Source organism: Nanorana parkeri, unplaced genomic scaffold, assembly GCF_000935625.1.
Source record: "Nanorana parkeri isolate BGI_ZX_2015 unplaced genomic scaffold, ASM93562v1 scaffold98, whole genome shotgun sequence".
Classification (NCBI taxonomy): Eukaryota; Metazoa; Chordata; class Amphibia; order Anura; family Dicroglossidae; genus Nanorana; species Nanorana parkeri.
Genome location: NW_017306366.1, coordinates 882,176 through 892,793, shown reverse-complemented (window position 1 = coordinate 892,793; position 10,618 = coordinate 882,176).

Sequence of the window (10,618 nt, the reverse complement as noted above, 5' to 3'; positions counted from 1 at the left end):
GTTTAAAGTAGCTGCCATTGTTGCTTCATTGGAGCAACATACATTAGAATATTTGGAGCAGACATACATTGGAAGTCTTTGGCTGCTATGAAGAGGCAATGGCTAGGCTTCTGATGTGTTAATGCACCTTTAAGAAGGAAATGGCTGCCTCCAAATGAGTGTGCCCTCAGCTCAGAGTTAGGAGGGACACTTTTCTAGAGATGCCTTGATATGGCAGTGTTGGTGGCTAGCTTCAAAGTATTCTGGGGACCCCGTGTGTATTTTTCTTCACTATGGAGTGTCTGGACAAAAAATTTCAAGTCCATTCAGAAATGTATGGAATGTCCTCATAATTGTTAATGTTTATTTGCCACTATTTCTTTAACAAGGCTGTCCTTGCATGTCTCCCTCATGTTGCTGCTAACATGATATGTCCACTACGTTTGCTGCTGTCCACCCAGGTGTAAAACCAACAAATAGAACAATAGCTACAGCCAGGGAAAGTATGTGTCTGTGACTGACTACTGGGCCAAGCTGCTATTCGTAGTGACTATGTACTCTGATGGTGGAAACTGGCATCATCATAACACAGATTGAGCACTGATACCAGATAAATTATTCCAGTCCTTCCTCACCGTAGATCATCATGGGCCCGGGAATAGAATGGACTCAGGACAGTAATGCACTCTGATGGATAGAAGCATATGCTGTATGTTCAAGCATTTTTGAGCACCAGATTTTGTATGAAGTTCTGAGCTTTATACAAAAATGGATTTGTGTTCCCCAAGGAAGTGTATAGAAGCTGTAATGCATGCTTGCTCACCTGTTGCTGGTTAGTTCCTGCCCTGTATGACTAGATAGTGTTGATGACCCAACATTTCCCTCTTGTTGTTTAGGTCCCTGCCTTACATTTATTAATAAAGAACAACTCCTGGCAAAATAAAAATTAACCCTTGCAGTGGGGCTACCCCGGCACTGCACGGTTAAGTGTTCATTTTGGTCTAGGGTCTAAAATAAAAAAAGATATACTCACCTTTTCCTCAGTTCCTAGACCAGTCCCTGTAGCCTCTTCTCCTCTGGGCCCCTGTGGTCTAAGGACCTGCGAAGTCCATTCATGTGCATTGGACGTGGGGATGCTGAAGGACATTTCACAGCCGGAGCAAAGAGGGAGTGAGGTAAGTGGTCACTGCTGCAGGACCAAGGATCCTAGACCAAAATTAGCATCTAACCCTTGCAGGGCAGGGGTAGCCCCACTACAAGGGTTAATTTTTATTCAGCTCAGAGTTCTTCTTAAATAAGTTGCTCTCTTCTATTCTGGCATACTTGCTGTCAACTAAAACTGATCGCTGAGCTTGTGTTGTATTACTTCGTGACAACCACTAGAGGGACACAGATAACCATAAGCTGACTTCTTACTATAAAATGCTCATTTCACTTGTTTCCAACTAGAACATACGAATGTCTATACATCTTTATTTTTTTAGTTTTGGTTATTTAAAGAGTATCTCTTATCAAAAACTAAAAATGATTCTGTATTTCTATATTGAATTTCCATACGTTCTATCCCCCTCCTAATAATCGTATCAATCTATAAGTTTGTAAACTTATTGAAAATGCCCATAGAATGTACTTCCTCAATGTACTGGCACAATTTCATTCAGCCCTGTGAATATGCACTTCCTTGTGTCATAACTCTCACAGAGCCTGATTCTGAACTACAACTTAACATCCTAACAATGTCACATTATCATTGCTTGCTGGAAGCAATGCATGATGGGATAGGTAGTCTTGAGAAATTGGGATTGCATCACATCAAACAGCAGAGAAAGAGAAGCAAAGCACACTGGGAATCCAGAAAGTTGCTGAAAGCAATGGGCAGACGGAAGGCAAAAGGGATTTTATAATTAAGCTTTGATTGCATTATCAAACTCTTGTACAGTATGTATTCCTATTACAATGCTGAGATTATAAGAGGATAGTATATGATGGGACTTTACAACTCCATTAAATAAACAGAAGCACCTTTAGCAGGGTACAAACTCTAGTGGTTACATTTGCTATGTACTTGCAGGTCTAAGGCATAAGTGGCTTGGTTTGCTATCTCCCTGTGCAGGAAAGCCTACTTACAAGATTTGGGATCTACAACTTTCCCAGGATCCCATGGTGAATTTGTGTGAATTCACCTATCTTTGAAAATTTTTTATCTGAGCATTATTATATGGGGGTGGAGTGGGGGCTACTAAACAGCATGACATTTCATTTCAGGGATTTTTAACCCAAGCCCATTTTAAAGGAAAATATTAAAATGTTGAAAAAGTTATATAACATGCATAGCAACTACATGGCCATTTTGTTTTTTATTGTTGTTACAACATCCTTTCAATTTCAATCTGGAGCCAGCTAGGATTTTCTAAAACTGTAAGAATTACAATTCTGGCTCCTAATCACTATAACAGCATATAGGGCATTTGTACACATGTCTCTCCCAGATCATATGATTGATTTCCAACAGTATTTATTTTAAACAACACAGAGATTGATCATATCATTATAGCAGACATACCCTCCAACTTAGCACTCTAATGCTGGACATATTTCTCCAATTTTGGCCAATTCCAGCTAAATTGGACAAAATGTAACATGTGGGAAACCCTGCAAGCACCACCCAGTGCTGTGACTGAATACAATTTGGATTACTCCATTTACATTATTAGTGTAGATGAGGGAATTGAGTGATTTTATTTCTATCTCCTGGGAGCTTGAATGGCTGAAATTCGAACAATATATGCCCAGTTTAAAAAAGAACCAAAGCCAAACCATTTTTTTTTTTTACTCCTCTTTTGGGTCAAAGGAGTACAATTATGTACATTTACTAAGAGTGCAAAGGAGCATATTTACTAAGAGCCATGCTGGAGCCAGAAACGATCCTGACAATATTGTTGGGATCCACCCTGCTGCCTGATTGACAGCTGGCTCAGCCTCTCTAGAGCCAGCTGTGCCGTCCCCTCCCCTGTCTGTCCCTTCAATGAGCAGTGGAGTAACAGTAGGGGGGAATCCTTGTTGGGAGTAATGACTGACAGTCACTGTTCTCTGCAGATAGCAGACTGTGAGCTGAGCGATCAGTGGTTTGTAATCACTCAGTTCTCGATCTATAGAGCCGGCGTGTGACAGCTGCAGTGTCACATGCCGGCTCTAAGTATTGAGAAGAGTACATTTTACTCTACAAATACTTCTGCTTTAAGTGGAAGGAGGAATTATTAGAGTGTCCAGAAGATGTCTGCTCACAATGGAACCTAGAAGGGAGTGTAGACAGGAGAGGATAACCTCATCAACCACATTACATTGCCTGCAGAGAACACCTATACAAAATGCAGTGGGTCAGATGTGAGAAGAGGCACTATTCACCCTGAGAATGTCAGGCGAGGTCTTTCCTGTCAAGTAAGTGTACTCCAGAGACATGGCCAAGAAATTCAGTTTGTGACACAAGTATAAGCTTTCCAGAAACTACAATTGTTTGGCAAAAGCTACAGGAAACTCAGCAAGGATAAATACAAGGAAGGTCATGTTCAGACGCAGTGCAGTGCTACTACCCTCAATTGGTGGATCAGCTACTCAGGGTTAAGTTAAGTACGGTATACACTGTGTGAATTTTGTCCGGTTTGTCGGCACCCTCCCACCCGGCATCCCTTAATCAGAAGATCAAAGGAGCTGGTTGAAAAATCTTCGGCCGAATGGTGCTTGCAGCTAATCAGCTATAATATTCGGACAGCAGTCATGGCCGGCAATAGATACAGTAACCAACTTTACTCTGCTGTTACCCAATTGAGTTAGGGCCTGCAAAAATCCTTTCTAGGGAGGAGTTATTTTTCTGCAACCCTGGCTGTAAATCAGCACATAGGTACCAGTAATGGAACCACTCTTTTAGTACAGCAGTGATGTGACCAACTTCTGGAGGATAAAACTGGAAGATGAGAAAGTCAAAAAGGGGGAATATAAGACTTTTTGCATGCAAAGTTGGATTCTTAGAGTACTGGGTTGTTTATATCGTTCAAGGAGACTGCTTTAATCCCAGGCAAGCTTAGAGACATTGCAATTCCTTGCAGATCAAACAGAAGAACCACAAAATACCACATATCAAATACCAGGTAAACATTGTTTTCCTTTCCACACTTGCCAAATGTGCAATGATTGCATAACTCCTAAGCAGCCCCTGCTTTGTTAGGGGCACCAGGGACAGTATAGGGATTTTCTTCAGATCACTGATGCTCTTTTCAGTCTGAGGATCTAATAGCTATCACACAATTAAGATGACCATCTTTCATTCTCAAGAACTCTCGGGTTCACAGTGTGCAACTATACAGTTAATAGAACCAGTTATATTATCTGAGCCAATTCCTTTGTGATATAATAAGCTCCCCATAAGGACATAAAGCAGAGTAATGAGGACAGCACGAAATGCACTGCAAATGAGATAAAACAGTTTGCCTTAAATTAAAGATTATGAAAATAGCCGACTGTCAGACACAATGTGAAAACTATTAAATAGGCATTTGACTTGTGAGAGCAGCTGAGCTGAGCATTTAATATCAACCTCTCAGTCATATGGGGCAATGCAAGACTGGCACGTCTATAGGAACCATTTAATAAATAAGCAACAGAGTATTTCATGGGTCTTGTTAACCCTCTTTTAATGGCCCAAATAATGGTAACATTTTGAATGGCCACTTCTTTTTCCCACTGCTTCAGAAGTGGACTATACTATTGCCAGACAAATTACACATAGTAAATTAGGCGCCATAGTACTATACTACCATAAAGTGTACTACTGTAGTATTTATTTACTAGTATACTAGTGATAGCCATACTAGTATCGTCATGGTAAAACTTTTGTTTAGTGGTTGGGTTAAGGCTCAGGGTTAGATTCAGGGCTAGGGCTCATGTTATAGGTTGGGGTTAGGGGTGAAGTAGTGGGTACCACATATTACCCCAAAAAAAACATTAGTTCCCCATCCACACCTGCCCAATCTTTTTTTTCTAGTAAACCTTTTAAACCCTGAAAAAACTTACCTAAATCCACTTTTATGTGGTCTCCTACAGTGTCTCTTCTGGTAGCAATGAAAGGCAATAACAAGCTCATTTCCTTGCTGCTTAGCTAACTGATCTTCTGGTCACCCCTCATTGTGACATTCTGCTTGGGGTTTTCAGCACCCCGGGAGGACTCCGCTGAGGACCCAATTATGGACTCTTCTAAAGGTTAATAAGTACAATACATAACCAGGAAGTGACGTGGGTACTGTAGATCCAACACCTCCACACTACAGATCATAAGAAAGAAGTCCTGGAAACTGGCTTGTTAGATGTTCAGAGTGTCAAGTAGGTAGTTGGGTCTTTTAGGTTGATTTATTTAAACATAAAATAAAACATATAGATCAGCTATAGAGGGGTGGAGTTGGAAAGGGAATTTATATTCTCCTTGGAGATGAGCTTTAAGTGTTAGGTATAGGGATTAAGTTGACGTTTAGGGCTGGGGTTAATGGTTGGGCTGAAGTTTAGAGTTAGGTTAAGAATGCAGTCAGACAATCAGGTTGAGCTTAGGTTAATAATAAGGATTCCTAGTCAGTTGAGGTTAAGGGATGGGTTTAGGTGTTCTGTTGAAGTTTAGGGTTACATGTATGGATTGGGCTTAGTTTGAGGAGTTAGGTTGAATTTTAAAGTGAGATTAAGGGATTACACTGAGGTTTAGTGTTAGTATGTGAATATGCTATTAATATGCTATGTAGAATATGCTATGCTACAGTACTTTCAGCAATAACCTGTATTTGATACAAATATTGTAGGTCTTTGGCATGTTGCATTTTGGCTTAGTTAAGTCGATGTTCAGGGTAACTTTTTTACTAAGCATTAGTTAGTTAGTTAGTTTTCAGGTTTAGTAAATTAGTAATTTTGGAGAGATAAATCATTTTTTGCAGGTGTAATCAATTAGGTGGCACAGAAAAAGATGCACCAATTTTGTTATCCTGAAATTTTCATTATCTAGAAAGTGCTCCAGCAACTTTGTAAGGTTATGACCCACCTTCAGATATAAAATGTTCTCAGTCTCTAATGTGAAAGGACTAATGACTAATGAGAATAGGATGGCCAAACTTACTAACACTATATCTAAGTCTGAGACCACCGACTCATCATGGGTACAACACTACATTGTGATCAAAGTGGGAAGGTATGTAGCCTTCATACCTTCCTACTTTGATCACTGTCTGCTTACTTGATATCTTCCTGTCAGGGATCCTCAGTTCTCCCTTCCCCTCTCCTCTGGACACACCCTGGGTCTTTGCTTCTATCCCATTTCATTTCTTTCTCCTGTTCCTCCTTCTCCTCTTTCCTCTCCAACTCTACATGTCTACTTGGTGTATTGCAACATCCCTTGGACTGTTCGTATATCCTTTTGATCACCCCACCATTTCCCCATCACTGGAATATCATCCTACCAGCTGTTGCTCTGTGCCACGCTTATGGACGACAAACTAGAACATTTCATGGACTATTCCATTCCGTCCTTGATATCTAGCTTGTGGAGTTACTCCCAGGGAGTCACCCCCACTTTTTCTGGACGCTTTGATTGGCTTTGGCCTTCCTTACTGATGATAAGATGTCTTAAACCTTTACATCAGGCTTTGTACTTTTATCTTTCATATTGTCTGTTCATCTGTGTTACTTTCTAAAAAAAATTGCAAATAAAAATGATAAACTTGACATTTTAGAATTGACTTTAACAATTTCTGGTTTTGCTTTCTGCCGTATTTTTAGAGGGGGCAAAAAATTGAGCTGGTAGAATGGACAATGCGGTATTAAATGTTATAGACAAATATGGGAGCTGCCTTTGCTCATTTACATCTAAAAATTCTAGCTTGCTGGCTGTTTTGCTGATTCCCTGGCTTCAGTTATTTTTGAGTCCTTATCCCAGAACAAGAATGCAGATCAGAAAGAAGTCAGAGGTCCTTATCTGCATGCTTGTTCTTTGTCAGTGACTCAAAGCATTGAAACAAGAAGGTCATCATGACACCTAGCAACTAGTGTACTCAGGACTGGTCCGCAGAGGTGGTCTCCATGTTTCTCTCATGGCAGGTTCGTTAAACAGTATTACAGATTACTGATAGCAGAGGATATTAAATAACTTCTTCTAGTAGAAAGGGATCAGTTTTTGTAAAACATATAATACCTTCTTTAAGGCCAGTGTTGCATGGCATCTGTGTGACTGGAGAGTAAAGCTGGCCATACACCATAAGATGTATGTGAGCTGAACGAGAAAAAGTGACTGCAGGCAATCAGCTGTTCGGATATTCTGACAGCCCATGCCAACAACTGTTGGGGAAGATTCCTCCATCCACACTGTTTAGCCTGGATGGGAAAATTGAGCATTTTCCTCTCATTCAGCCCACAGATATAGCAAAAACTATACGTGTATGGCTGAGCGAGAAAAGACTCCTGATTCCCCCATCCAGGATCCCCCCCTGTCGGTCTATTGTATTCTAATAGCAGCAGGCATGCTGCAGTCAGAATACCCAAAACAGAATACCCAATTAGCTGTAGGCACTGTTTGGCCAGAATTTTCAAACTGTCTCCTTCTACAAAAGTTTATTGAAAAATCGGGGGGAGGGGGCCCAACAGGGCCACATACTAGTCAAATTTCAGCCGAGTCATCAAAAATTCGACCAGTGTACAGCCAGGTTTTAGTGTCCTAGCAGGAAGTGCGCTATATCAGCTTTTCTTAACCTTTATTTAGTCATGGCACCCTTGAAAGGTATGCAGAATCTTGACACACCCCTGTCTAAAATGTAAAAAACATTGCAAGACTCTGACAGCCACAGTCCTAACTCCCAGAGGCAGATGCATGATGGGATTTATAGATTCGCAACACCTGAAGGGACCAAGTTTGGCTTCCCCTGCTCTAGAGCACTGCATACTATGTAAAAATCAGAGGCAAATAAATCAGGTCTGGTCTTAACCGAAAGGTCACAGCAAAGTTCAAGGCATATGTTCTCCATGATTATACATTAGACTTGTCAGAAGTGGAGACAACACTGGGGGTAATTTATCAAAACCGGAGCAGACACAAGCTGGAGCAGTTCCCTTTAGCAACCAATCAGCTTCTCTATTCATTTTGTTCAGTTAAAATTTAAACATGAAAGATAGAAGCTGATTGGTTGGCATGGACAACTACTCCAGTTTTGATAAATTCCCCTCATTGAATAACTAGAAGATGTAGTCTAGGAAGAGGACATTTGATCCTCTCCAGCAGGCCATTGAGTTCTCGGAGGGGCACCTTTATGATGAGTAGGCCTGTCATCATAGAGCCTATGGAGAGAACAAGTATTGGCAGTTTAGAACAGACTTCCTTTGTATTCTGTAATCCTCACTGTATACACTTGTGCTAATACTCCGTGTATTTCTACAGAATGATTGCGTCTACCCCCTCCCCCTCAGGGCCTCATCATGCAAGTTAAGTTCTGCTCTCTGCCCCCCGCAGTGAGTTGGCAGCCCAAGCTCTGCTGACAGATGAGCCTCGCTGCTGTCTGCAAATAGGACCTGTGTGATGGATACTTTTCCTGTGAATATTATGGTTGCAAATTAGCATGTTTATGGAGGTAAAAGTGTCTGTTTGTATTCTCCTAGTCGATGTCTGCAAGGACTGAACTCCATCTGCTATAGAGAACCTGGTGCGAAGAGAATTATCTTAGCAAATCGGATTGGTCCACGCATCTGCCGCTTTGCTTATTACCGGACTTGTGTCGCTAGCTCCCCATTATGGTAATACATAAGTAATGTTTATACTCTGATAATCCCTGGTAAATTATATGCTGTTAACAGACAGCTGTGACATCATCACTTCCATACTCCGCGTTTAAAAATTCCAGCGCATTACAGAAGACCATATATGTATATCCTATTCTGCCGCGGGAGTAAATATTAGGATATCACATGCCTCCTGGAAGTTGCCATATCTCAGCACAGCCTGGAATGTTGTAATACCAGGTAAGATTATTATTATTCTTGCTGCAGATGGCTCAAACATGTGAAACGGTGCTGTACAAACACAGATTGCCTAATGCTTCCATTAGCAATGGGATTGTTGTCATAAAAGAAATTAGGCTCCCAGCAATGGGATTGTTGTCATAAAAGAAAGTAGGGTCCCAGCAATGGGATTGTTGTCATAAAAGAAAGTAGGCTCCCAGCAATGGGATTGTTGTCATAAAAAAAGTAGTCTCCCAGTAGGGCTAGCCTGTTCCTACAGAAGGACTCCAGACAACTGCACAGCTTATGAAGAACACTGGTCTCAAAGTAGCATTCCAGACAGTTTTTAAAGTTTTTGTCTCTGTTGGAAGGATTTCCTGTCCCACAGACACAACAAAAATGGAGAGTAAGGCCACATTCACATGGGGCCTAAATGTGCGGCTTGGGATTCGTGAGGCAAGAATTTGCGGGTTCTTGTGGCAGGAAACCCAGGTGGGTCCATACAGATGTGGCCACTGTGCCCGTTCAAGTGAATGGCAGGCATCTTTCAGCGGCAGTCCATATGTAATCCTACATGGAACCACAACTTGCGGCTCAGGATAGATGATTGTCCCTGGACGCAGATAGATTGCGCCCAGGGACAATCATCTATCCCAAATTTCCACTTTTGCAGTCAAATTCGAGAAAATCCCACTATATGTTTGTTATGTGTTCCTATTCAAGAAGCATACCTACAAATAATTGTCTAAAAAATATATCTTACCTTTTAGATGTTACAGTTGTGCAGGCCTTTGGACAGACTGCAGGCTACTCTGAACAATGACAGAAAACTCTGTCTTGCCCCATAGAAAGACTAAGACACTCTGAGTTTCCTCCCATTACCACAAAATGCTTCTACTGTAGATCTTTCACTCTTCATTAGGACAGACAGTGTTCAAATCTAGTTTACAACTGATAATGGCATCTGCCAGCACAGTACAGAAATGTTTAATTATGGTAAAATATAACCCCCACCTAGGCATTCCAGAGGAAACAGAACAGAGCATGTAGAATGTAAGCAGCAATTTGTTGTAGTTACAGTATGTGAATGGGGACATGTAACAAATATAAATGATGTTTTATTCCAACTGGGCTGCAAAAGTGGAAATACACTGTAGAGGCTCATGTATAAACCTTTTGCCCAGCATAAAGCTGGGCAAATGCCATTCGCATGGCATTACTGCCACTAGATGGTGCTGAGAAGCATAGGCATTTCCTATGCTCCTCGGTGCCATCTAGTGGTGATAGAGGCCAATGGCCTTTGCCCAGCTTACGCTGGGTGGAAAGCTTATACATGAGCCCCTAAGTGTAATTGGCAATGATACTCTGTGAAGGCAGCCATTTTTTCAGCAGTTACATAGTTAGTCAGGTTGAAAAAAGACACAAGTCCATGAAATTCAAGCTACAGAGATAAGTGATATAAATAGTTTCTTAGGGGCTGGTGCGATAAACACTGAAATATTTAGACATTATCTTTCTGATAGCAAGGTGGTATTTCATGTAGTAATACAACCAAGTCATTAGGTATGTCTGATCTAAGTCTTGTTGACTGTAGAATAGATAGTTTGATTAATAGATTTCTGGGCAG